The sequence below is a fragment of the Periplaneta americana genome, chromosome 7 (assembly GCF_040183065.1).
Source record: "Periplaneta americana isolate PAMFEO1 chromosome 7, P.americana_PAMFEO1_priV1, whole genome shotgun sequence".
In the NCBI taxonomy this organism is placed as follows: Eukaryota; Metazoa; Arthropoda; class Insecta; order Blattodea; family Blattidae; genus Periplaneta; species Periplaneta americana.
In genome coordinates this window covers 61,550,637-61,564,179 of record NC_091123.1, presented here as the reverse complement: position 1 = coordinate 61,564,179, position 13,543 = coordinate 61,550,637, and the positions used below count along the sequence as shown (strand labels likewise).

General features: G+C 35.8%; 1 non-coding gene across 1 annotated transcript; it reads left to right on the top strand.

Moving 5' to 3' along the window:
* Positions 1-580: 580 nt before the first annotated feature.
* TRNAH-GUG (transfer RNA histidin (anticodon GUG)) lies at positions 581-652 on the top strand. The gene has a single exon. It is a non-coding gene; the product is annotated as a tRNA-His (tRNA).
* Positions 653-13,543: the final 12,891 nt, after the last annotated feature.

The following is a 13,543-nucleotide window of genomic DNA, read 5'->3' as shown; positions in this document are numbered from 1 at the left end:
GTTAGAAATAAATATAAAGTAATTACATAATTAAAATAGGGTATTTGATCCAGGGAACATTCGTGTTTGATAGAATGATAAATCGTTTATTATGTTACTTAATTTAAATTGTATTAAAAGAATTAAAATGCGATCATTTTGATCCACAGACCATTCATTTGGTCATAAAAATTGTTTTAGGAAATACAGGAAACGAATGTACAGAATAGCCTATCAAGTTTTCTGTGCATGAGAAGCTATTTTAATCTTAGCTGTCCTCGATTCACTCAGAAGTTACTGTAATAACATTATGGCATTATGTCCATCTAGAGAAACTACACTTTCCAATGGTGAATTAATAATTAATTATACAAATCGGTTAATTCAGCTTCCGATAATACTTCATACAAACACAGAAACATTCTCTGTAGGCTATGTTTCATAGCTTTCGATTGTTGTTGTCCAAAGCCCCTTATAGACGAAGTCATTTGTTTTTTATTTCATTACACCCCTCTATGACGTAGTGCAGAGGGCGGCCACTAGAGGGAACCCAAGAGTTGGAGCTTAATCTGAGACGATTCTAACCGGCGTCGGAGTTGTATCCGGTGTGGCTTAGTGGATAAAGCATCAGCACGTGGAGCTGAAAACCCGGGTTCAAATCCCGGCGCCGGAGAGAATTTTTCTCCGTTCCATTACTCTTTCATCGTTATCGGAAATTATTTTTAAAGAAACTTTTGTTATGTAATATTTTTCATGAAAATTAATAATAAGGGAGATATTTCGATTTATTTAATTCAAGCCCCCTTATAACCCCCCTTTTAAATAAAATATTTTGAATGCCATATAGCCTAAATTCTACGTTACAACGAACTTAATTTATATTCCAATTTTCATATAAATCGGTTCAGCCATTATCGCGTGAAAAGGTAACATCCAGACAGACAGACAGACAGACAGACAGACAGACAGACATACAAACATTTCAAAAAAGCGATTTTCGGTTTCAGGGCGGTTTATTATATATGTTAGGACGAATTATTTTTTGGAAAATCGAAAATTACCAGAAAAATTTCGGCTACAGATTTATTATTAGGCCTAGTATAGATTTTTCTGTTTTAATTATCCGAATATTATGGTAAAACAAGAACCTGCCAACAAATTGTAAATACATTGGTAGTAGAACATATGACAGAAAGAAAATGAAGATCTTATTCCCTTTTGATGGCGTAAACCTTATCGATCATTTTCGACACTAGCATGGTATCGATATTTCCTTTCGATCCCGCTTTTGCTAGATATGGCTGCATAGTCTGACCGTAATGGATGTGCAGTACCGGCGGTGCGCATGTTTTTATTTGCTAGCCGATCTCTCCGCCCAAACACTGTGTTTATAATAGACTGCAGAAGGAGATCAAGGGCTTCCCAAAATAATTCCAGTGTGACACACCGAACTGCGTACCAGGCTATGGCCACACCCACTCGCAACCGACGCTCAGTACTGCGTCTCGACTGTCATGTCCTTCACCACCTCCAAAAACCGAACAGGTAACAAGCTCGGAGTCTGACGTCACTCCTAACGTTCTTACGTGGCGGGATTTTAATATCACCTTATTGTTCGTGCCAGAGGCAAACATTCCTATACATCTACTATTTCCTGAATTATGTCGAAATTAGCGCTTAAGCTTTCTATTTCAGTTTCTCCAACACACCTCCACTGAAGTTGAGCTATAGTAGGGCATGTCGCTACAAATTCAGTAGAATCAGATTCAGTTCTTAGCATCAATGCAGAAATTCATTTCCCCTTCATGGGAAGCAAGTAGACTATTGGCAAAGTGTATTAACTTAGTTAAAAATGTAGTAGGCCTAACCTGACGAAGCCACGGTTAAAAAGTAATCATGGTTAAAATGTAATTTCTGTGCACCATTCATAATCATCGGTTACTTACACATGGTTAGCCGACACCTGATTTAACCTGGATAAAAGTCTGTGATGGTACACTGTTTCTACAAAATAACGAAACGAAAGCATCCATACCTGTGCAATAATAAGAGTCAGCGTCTAGAAACGACTGCGCTTTTTCTGTTCTATATCGAAAAGAATGTATCCTGTATTTGAGCGTTGCATTTATTAGGAGGGGCTCGCGACTGGAACAGTTTGGCTGTGGCGCAGCGCAAACATCTCATGCAGTGCCAGCGTGATTCTTACCTGGATTTATTTTCGCGTGTACGAGAGGAGTACGACAAGGATGCCCTTTATTATCTACCTTATTCAACATCTACTTGGCCACCGGCATGGCTCAATCGGATAAGACGCATGCCTGCCGGTCTGAAGTTGCGCTCGGGCGCGGGTTCGATCCCCGCTTGGGCTGATTACCTGGTTGGGTTTTTTCCGAGGTTTTCCCCCAACCGTAAGGTGAATGCCAGGTAATCTATGGCGAGTCCTCGGCCTCATCTCGCCAAATACCATCTCACTGTTATCAATCTCATCGACGCTAAATAACCTTGTAGTTGATATAGCGTCGTTAAGTAACCAACTAAAAAAACCATCTACTTGGAGGATTTGGTGACGAACTGTTTTCAGAACATGTGAGGGGTAAAAATAGGAGGAAGAAGAATAAAATGCTTAATATTTGCTGATAATATGGCGTTGTTAGTAGAAGAGGAGACGATACTAAGAAATATGCTACAGGAGCTAAATGACAGCTGTGAGCAGTATAGGATGAAGATAAATGCAAACAAGACGAAGACCGTGATTGTCGCAAAAAATAAAGAAGGTGCGCTTGCGAATTCTAAATGAGACAGTAGAGCAAGTGAACAGCTTCAAATACTTGGGATGTACTATAAGCAGTAACATGAGCTGCTGCCAGGAAGTCAAAAGGAGGATAGCAATGGCCAAGGAAGCTTTTAACAGAAAAGGGAGCATCTTCTACGGACCTCTGGGGAAAGAACTAAGGAAGAGACTAGTGAAGTGCTTTGTGTGGAGTGTGGCATTGTATGGGACAGAAACATGGACATTACGACGAAATGAAGAGAAACGAATAGAAGCATTTGAAATGTGGATATGGAGAAAAATGGAGCGTGTGAAGTGGACAGACAGAATAAGAAATTAAATTGTATTGGAACATGAACATGATTAGAGTACGTGCGACGTGGGTCACAAAAGAAGGACTAGTTGAGGTAATGAAATTAGTTTTGTTTCGTTATATGTCTGATCATGCGCAATTCCTCCTTTCTGGGACTTATAAAAGTATCTGTACGACAAAATTTTTTCTAAGACTGTAGGCCTACATTCCAGATCAAATCAAAAAGTTTTCTTCGTGCTCCAATTACACATCTTGCATATACGAAGGTTAAGTTTGGTTAGTTTAGGTTTTTATTAATCAAGTCCGCTCATTCCGCGCATGCGCAGACAGCCAAGATGATTCTGTCGCGAGCCGCACGCCATTTATTTGCCTTTGGGCGCAATTATTTTTGGGGGTTGCATTTCTTTGTTTTTCAGTGCTGTTAGGTTAAAATCTTACAAAATAGAAAATAAAGAGCGAAAATAATTTTATATCCCCATGTGAGCCTGAAGTAGGCCTACTGATAGATTCAAGTAACAGATTTAAATATTTTATATTAAATAAGATGGGCGGAAGAAGATATCGAATGATAGACGACATTAAGATAGCCTATATGGAATATATGCGGCGACTAAGATGAAGACAGAAAATAGGAAAGACTGGAGAATGCTGGGTTTGCAGTGAAAGACCTGCCCTTTGGCAAAATACCAAGAATGAATGAATCGCCAAAGGAAAAGGATGAAGAGTATTAGTAGGAATGTGTGTACAATACAGGGCCCCAGTTATAGGCCTACCAGGAAACTGCGCCATATCTTAAGATCCATCCATAACCTCTCTTCGTTCACCTTGCGACTTAGGAAAAAAGATACTCGAGTGTTCCCTCTTAAAATCGAAAATATCAGTTGCATAGATAGAATTGTAATGTAAGCAGCCGATTCAGAGGAGAAATAGGACTGTTTCGGGGGTATTGTAAGTGATCCATTTGTTGCAGCAGAAATGAAACGGTAGATTTTGACAAAGTACATTATTCCTGAAATGTTCTGTGACCTAATTCCTCGTAAGAATTCTCTCTTTCCACTAATGAAACTTCACGCTCACAATCATCCCTATCCAAGTACACGGCATAACTGTTTCGAGCCATCTCCGCTGCCTTTGCTCCACTATTAAACTCAAAAAAAGAAGAATATGTCGGATGTATTCCTTTTCCTCCATTTAACACTCCATCTTCTTTAGTACACAAATAGCACAAACACAGTGGCGACTCGTGATATCTTTTGTATGTAGGATATGAGATTGACGACTGATGACCAAGACAGAAACTAATATTAATAATAATATAATATTAGTAATAATAATAATAATAATAATAGAGCATGCAAACTCAATACAAGTAAGTCTATGTCAGTCTTTGACTCAGATTATGGAACTGGCAATTTATTTGTAGTGAAGTTCGATTCTCCTCCCCTTTTTAGTTGCGAAGATGGCTTCTAAGCCATTGTACTACCCGATATTTACCGATGCTCCATCGTACATTTGCGCAATTAATTTCTTGCTATAGATAAATTCTTCTAAATGATCAAATACAACTTCAGATATTTTTCGGTTGTCCTGTCATCTGAAAGTCCTGTTAATTCTTGTATTTATTCTAGCTTATTTTATTAATTTTTATCTAATTTTCGTTTTTATTAATTTTTTAATATTATATCATTTTAAATTATTTATTATTTCCTTTATTCTATTCCTTTAAAATGACCAATAAACGGCATTTAAGGAGGTTATAAGGATACTTGAAAATTCTTATTGTAGTCTCTGACAGAGTCTCCATCACCCAGAAAGAAGGGTTGTAGTATTAGGATACGCGGTCATATCCTCAAACGCGGTTAAACTCAAGCCGTACCCCACCCTCCGTACTCTCCACTGTCCACTAACTTCACTGCTAGAAATACCGTTTGCTGTAAGATTTTTTTTTATTTATTGGGTTATTTTACGACGCTGTATCAACATCTAGGTTATTTAGCGTCTGAATGATATGAAGGTGATAATGCCGGTGAAATGAGTCCGGGGTCCAGCACCGAAAGTTACCCAGCATTTGCTCGTATTGGGTTGAGGGAAAACCCCGGAAAAAACCTCAACCAGGTAACTTGCCCCAACCGGGATTCGAACCCGGGCCACCTGGTTTCGCAGTCAGACGCGCTGACCGTTACTCCACAGGTGTGGACTTGCTGTAAGATATTTGGATGGTTCTTCGGAAATTATTTCCGAGCTGTGGAGTGGCGACAACTCACGACAGAAAGTGGAAGCTTAAAGGAAATTATTACGTCGGGACGCATTGAAAATCAAAATTTGTAATTAAAATGTTTTCTATCCTCAGAGGCACGAAATAAAACTGTGGGGTCATCCTCATATCCTTCATGGAGGAATCGCCACTTCACAAACATTCTTCAAATCGCAAAATTCAATGCGTATTCACAAGCATAATAAATGACAAACGATAAACAATTTCCTAACAACGCAGTGTTATGATGAACAAAAACGCTACCAACTCATGTACCAACCAAACAGCTGAACTTCTCACTTCCTAAGCACAAGACCAGCAACGGATGAAGTTATTTATATTTGTTAATGAACAGTGTCGCTAGTCTGGGTGGCATTCGTAAATCCGATGCTGACAGGTTGGCCAACAAGTCCTTGATAGAGTCAGGTCCCGTTTCGCGGACGAGTAGCCCGATAAGCCCTAGGGGCCCCGAGCCCCAAGCCCTTCCTGATCCTGAGGGAGAGGTGGAGAGTGTTGAAGGAATGATATGAAGGAAATGTATCTCGAGAAAACCTCTGCAACGTTTGCTTTGTCCACCACAAGTTCCATCACGACCTGGCCGGAGATCGAACTCGGGCCGCCTGCATGGAAGACCAGCGAGCTAGAGGTTGAGCCACAGACGCGGCCACTACTGCGTTACATAATGTAAGCTTCCATATCGCTAACGTATTCTCCCCCCCCCCCCGCCGTTTCATGCCATGTTCTTCATATCCTGAGTAATAAACAATAGTAGTGCTTATGACCTAATATTGACCTAACTAAAGGCTGAGTAGGCTACTAAGAGGATGCCCAGGATTTAAATTCAGACAAAAGTATCTGGAATACGACGTGAGGAGATAGTCCAAAGCCACACTTTTATTAAAAATGGCTTTTGTGCAAGTTCATTTCTTACACATATGGGAAAGATACTATTAAAATATTACAAAAGTTACACAACTAATGACATAAGTACACGCCGAAGAAATTATGATACCGCACCTAATAGCATTGGGCCCTACATCTTCAATATATTGGTTATAATGTTATAAACATTTTCAATTGTGATTGTTGTTTATTATATAGGCTCTTTTTTGTAATCTCTGCTATTTCATTGCTTATATTAATTAATTTTGTCTTCTTCTTTCTGCTTATCTACAGGTCAGTTTACTCCCGACCACGAGCGTTTGCTCATACGGGGGTAAATTCCTTAATTTGTATTTCTGTGATTTATATTATATATATATATATATATATTAGTTTCTTAATGTCTCTTTTTAATGTAAATAAATAAATTGTTCTTCTCGAAAAAAAATACGCTCTCTTGTTAAATACTGTCTGTGTGGCTTAGGACCATATCGTTCTCACCAATTCAATTCAGAAAAGAAGGAAACGGACAAAAATTTCGGATTTACTTACAATTTTAAATGTAGAACTTAAATGTTAAATGTTTCAGTGAAATTATTCACTTCGAATTATTATTATTATTATTATTATTATTATTATTATACTTGAAATATTGTACAGTAGCCTATTCAATGTTTTTTTCATGCAAATAATACTATATAAAATTCTGTATTCAAATTTATTTATTTATTCACTCACTCATTCTACTTATTTATGTACATTCACTCACTCACTCAATCACCCACTCACTTCTTTATTTATTTATTTATTTATTTATTTATTTATTACTTAATTTTTCTTTATTTACTCATTTATCTAGTTATTTATTTATCTATTAATGTATCTATGTGTTCATTCATTCATTCGCAGAGTTGAAACCATGAGACCATCTCTTCAATACCACCAGAAGTGAAATATACATTCAAATAATAACAGTAATATTATTAATAATTAGGCACCGTACTATGCCCTCCCAGGAGGCTACAAGATTACTGGAGCGTTTAAGTGGACGACGCACGTGTAGAGCAAGCAAAGTATTTGAATGACTGCTCACGCGATTCTTGTTTCGTGAAGTTAGACAGAACAAAACATGGACCACTTTAAAAATTGCACTAATAGTTACAATTTACATTATTTACACTATATACACTAGAACACGCTATGTTTACTATTTACGCTATTAAGCTTATGTACAGTGTTGTGTATTGTAATGCAAGGTATTTTATTTCATAATACTATAACCTAGTTATTTTGTAAATTGTGTACAATAGTGTAAAAAAAGTTTGATGAATATAAGCCTTTATTCTTTATGAAAGTGTAATAGTGAAAATAGCATTTTCTAATGTACATATTGTAAAGTGTTGTTAGACATTGACAACTTTCAAAAGCCAATTGTCAGAGATTGCTTTTCGTCTACTGTATATAATCTTTCTTCAAATATTATTTTTGTAGAATATTTATTTTTAATTTATAAATTTTCCTCAACTATGTTAATCATCCTTTCGATCTTATTTAATGCATTGCAATTGTTTAACTCTTAGAGTTTCATGTACGCGAAAATAAACATATATACGTTTTGCTCTTACTAAAATCATTGTTATTATTATTATTATTATTATTATTATTATTATTATTATTATTATTATTATCATTCCATTGCTTTCTGTATTGATGTTATTTATATTTGCTATGTATTTTACACTAGTTGATTGGAAGTGAAGGTCTTATGGCTTTAATTCTGCCAGTACCAGTAAAAGGAAAATAAATGAAGAAATAATTTAAATTGTGGGAAAGGTCATCGCAGTATCAATCTTTATTACTAGAATGCATTTTTAACAGTCCTCGAGGTCTAGTTTTGAATCATGAAAAGAACGTCAACTGCAGCGCACACAAGATGCAAGCATTTCCTGATAGTACAGATCTCGGATTTTATTTCTGCCGGTGGGCGACGTCATAGTTTGCGGCAGAGAGGAAGAAGGAAAGCAGCGGTTGTACTAGACTACGAAAAAAATTTCGCTCAAATGCTTAACCCTGAGTAACTAATTATTTTAACATTAACTATATAAAAGCTCATTGTTACGAAGCATTACTGTGGTTTTCGCAATATGAAAATTACTCATTGTAAGCCTACTAAATAAATAAATTGCAGTGAAGCATACACGTACGTCTCCTTTCGGGATTATTGTAAACTTTCAACTCCATCCTCACCATCACTGTCTTGCTCTTCGTCTAAGTTCGTAACAGTCTTATAGCTCGCACAAGGAACGATTACCGAAAAGCAATGGTGGCGTTGCTGTCTGTTTTAACGTGTGCATGTAGGCATGCCGACGGGGCGAGAGATGCGGGCCGATGGAAGTACTGTCTCTTCCAAGAAGATGAACAAATGAGGACATCACTATGGAAATAAAGAACGTAGCAATAGAAAAATTCGAAGCTAACTAAAGGCGTAACATATGTTTACGAATGAAATAATAATACCGTGCGATACAAGATACGCATTCACATGCAATGGAACAAACTAAAGTCGTAATGTAACTATCACAACGCAAGACTGATTCTATCGATGTCATTTCTCTTCCGACTGTACTCTTGAATATCATTCAAGCTATCTCGTGACCTTTCCTTTCGCCCTCTCTTCCTTATCGCATTGTTTCATTCGCATTCCTTCCGTCAGTATTCCCTGCTTGCGAGACCTACTGTACTCCAACCAGGAGAAAAGTCTCAGGGTAATGAGACGCAGCGGGCTAATGCTATGAATGAATGTTGATGTCATAAGATGTCACAAGGACACACACACGTGGGTACAGGCATCTCCATTGGCTAACTCTCAAAACACAAACGATAACACTGATACACACATATTTATATTACCCTAGTTACAAAATTAGATCACGGTTAATTTACTGATCTTTTAATCCCTCCATACAGGAAATAACATATGCAGGAGAGCGTATGTTTTTTAAACTGACGTTATAACGGTAATATTATCTATCGGCTTCTCCTTTTTCAATGGCGGATAATTCTTGCTTTATCACACATATCTCTGATATGCCTGAGTCACCCGTTGTCCTCTCTTGTGATTTAGCGACAGGAATACTGAAGTCACCATGATCTGCTTCATTCTTCATAAACTTTAATACATTAGCCACCAACTCCCGACTTTGACCACTCAGTTTTTTGTTTTTAACTTTGGACACGATCCGTGGAAAATTGGAAATTAAAACTACTACCAGTACCGGTACACAATTTATAACACATTGAACTGTTAGTAATTACGAAACTAAAGCACTAATAGCTAATATAAGCTAGACTTCTATAACCTATAATAATAATAATAATAATAATAATAATAATAATACTTACTTACTGGCTTTTAAGGAACCCGGGGGCTCATTGCCGCCCTCACATAAGCCCGCCATTGGTCCTTATCCTGAAATAATAATAATAATAATAATAATAATAATAATAATAATAATAATAATAATATTATTATTATTATTATTATTATTATAATGATATGATATGATATGATATGATATGATATGATATGATATGATATGATATGATATGATATGATACACTAAACTCTCTGGTCCGGCTGCCCTTCACTTCTGTATTCGGGCCAACAGTCCCGTTCTTACACTATTTACACTTTTACATTACCAAACGTTTAAGACCGACGCATATTCATCATTACATTGTTCATCTGTTCATCCACTTTGTCCTCTATGTTCATTCACTACACTTGTTACTTAACTTACTATATTTCTATGTTTAATATCTAACCCTGCTTATCTTCTTCTAATCCTGTCTTCTGCTACTTCCTATTCATAACAAAACCTAACAATTTCCTTTACTACTCCGTATTCCTACAGTCCCTATTTATTTACATTGATACTCTCCGCCCACTATTTAAATAAAATCATCATTACCTACTCCTAATTCTTAATCACTATTCTTCCATATTTCACTGCACACTTCTTAACTAATCCTTGAATCCGTTACCAATAATGCATAACACAATGTCAATACGGCTGTTGCTGTCGTCTGCGATACAACGAACTTTTCTGTTGATTTTCGAGTTCGTCATTCTTTTCCTGGTTATTATATGCTTATTTAAGTTGTGTTAACTCTCGCTAAGTGGTTTTATATTTTATTTTATCCGTCTTAGCATTTATTTTATTATTGTAAATATTTTTGTTTTATTACTATTATTATTATTATTATTATTATTATTATTATTATTATTATTATTATTATTAATGAATTAATTTGTATTACTATCTTTGTATTATTTCCGACACGGTTATTCTATTATTATTATTATTATTATTATTATTATTATTATTATTATTATTATTATTATTATTATTATGATTGTTGTTGTTACTATTATTTCTATCATCAACATTATTATTGCTATCTGTAAAATTTATGTAGACTACTGGACTGTACCCGAGCACGAGCATATGCTCATTTCGGGCATCTATTCATATGTATCATTTTCAAATGTAAATTGTGAATAAATTTGAAATTTGAATTACGCCATACGGAAGATAGTTTGATATGAGCTGTTAGAAATAATGTTACTAAAACACCATTTTCTGAGATTATAAGAGGGTTTATCCTTGCTACTGCCCTCTTGATTTTCACTATTTGCTTTATTTACTTTTACTATACTTCCTCTTCTTATCCTTAACTCTCCTTGTTTACTCCTATCGTCTTTCATGTGCTCCTTAATAATAATAATAATAATAATAATAATAATAATAATAATAATAATAATAATAATAATAATAATAATAAACTCTGGCAATATTGCAAACCCGAACCGACTTCCGACACACACAGTTCAGTTGGGAGCAAGGCGACCAGATGTCTTTTGTTTTGCTGTATTAGTACTCAACGCCCTCAACCGTGACAAGCGCTTGAATCCCAACTGCCATTCACCGGGAGAGATAAAATCCGAGATCTGTACCTGTGCCACGCGCCGAGTATGACGTCACGCCAATATAGTCAATGAACAGCTACCCTTATCTCCGTACGCCCCGGGACAGAATGCGGTTCCTATTAAATAATAACAATACTTAAATGTAAAATGACAAAATTAAACATGTTAATTCTCGGGATGTGTCCGCTGCTGGAAGATACGATGTATAAGCATTTGTCCTTCACCGCCAGATGCAGTCGGTTTTGTGTTTGTCAGGTGGAGACTGATCGGAATTCTGACCGTTGTTCAAAACAATAGAGAATCGTATTACCATAGGAATGCGTATTACAGCGCGCTTCTCTTTCTTATCACGAGTGGAGAGTGCGGCACGTGCGACGAGCAATGCACTGTTTATACGACGAAACGTAAACAAGCATCAGTCACGAGAGTCTGTCCTGACAGAAACCAACTACTCAAAATATTTACTTTTACGACATACAGACTCGACTTTCCAACTTCAACGAAACTTCTACATTACTGTACATATCAGGTCTGCCGATCTCAGGAAAGATGACATAGCAATCAATTCCTTTAGCGGTTATTGATTTGTTTCTATTTAATATTTTCTTCAGTGATGTTATAGGTTTGGAAGGAAATCCCGGAAATACAAAGTATATCGTCGTTGTTCCTGCAATAACTCCTATTATTTTTATTTAAGATGTGCCTACTTTTCTTTCTTTCAGTCGATAATCCGATATGCCCTAATTTTCTGGAGAAATGGAACCAAAATTGGAAGCGTATTGATTTTACAAAAGAAAGCCATTAGAATTTTATGTAAATCAAACTATCTGGAACATTGTCGGCCACTTTTCAGACAATCACGGATTTTAACAATCATAAATGTGTATATACAGGGACATCACTTTATTTTTACCAACATTTTTAACATTAACCTGGCTATACTCGGAAACACTGTTACCCCCTTCCATTACAGGAGTTTGGTGTTACTAGTGCAATATGTAAACAAATCATTTTACTAGCTATAGGAGGAGAGAAAAGTAGTGTATCCATTTATGTTACAGGGAAATACGATATTACGATTTTCAGTTTGTTTATTACTTTTGCGGTATTTTATCAAAATACAGTAGAACAGATCTAGTAACAGTTTTTTTTTTCAAAAACTCAACTCTTCAGGCGGTTGTATTCATTATATAATAGCTACTTTATTCAGCATATTACCGTATTTTCGGTAACTCTAACCTTCACTTCTGCTCAGTCCACACAGGTAAAGTTATTCAGTCATGATGCACATCGTACCTGTGCGAAATAAGCAGGGCAAGTGTTTATGGAGATCGCGAAAATCACGACATAATAGACATACAATAGATTTTTACTGATCTTTACGAATCAAGTGATTGTGATTAATAATATGCGGATAAAACAATCACAACAAATCGCGAAATAGAGTTCTAATAGCGAAATATGAACACATTCGCGAATTATTACTATTGCGTCGTTTTATAGCGAATTTCACATTCTGAGTTCTTTTTTTTTTTTGGACTTTTTTTTTTCATTTGAATTTGTTATACATTACATGGTATTCCAGGTGTTATGATTACATTAGTGAACTCAAAAGAGGAAGAATTAAACATTTCACTAATAATTTGAAAGTGTTAATTTGAGGGCTGCAGTTTCTTTTTTTTCGTTTTTAATGAACAAATATTGTCTATTGGCCATACCGCACTTTTACCAGAATCCAACGAACTTTTAATGTTAAATATTTGGAAAGTAATATTCATACTGAGTTAATACTCCAATTTCCTAATAATTGTATTTTTCAAAATTTCCATTAATATCCGCCAAGAGTACAAATCAATCTCCGCCGACACCAATATTAAAAAACACAAATGATAAAATTAATCTCCATAAATACCTGCCCCTGGAAATAAGCTTTAATAGTATAGGCTCTTTCTTCTATAGAAAATGCAACCATATTTCTGAAACACACTATATTATTTACCCTGCTAGCAGACTTCGAATGCAACAGCGGCCGTAAGTTTGTGTGGCTGGCGTTAGCAAGGACATTAGTGAAAGGGGTGAGAGTCAAGTACATTCAGAAACCCAGGTACAATAAAAATGCAAGTAAAAATAAAGTGATGTCCCGGTATATGATCTAGTACTTTACACTCGACAAAATATCGACAATTACTTATTAGTGGCCAATATACATGATCATGAAATTAGAAATAGTGAACAAATTAATATTCCATATTGTAGATTGCACAAGAGTAACAGAAACTTTTTAATTATGGGGATGAAATTATATAATAAGCTCGCCAGTCAATATTATAAATTACCAATCAATAGCTTCAAAAT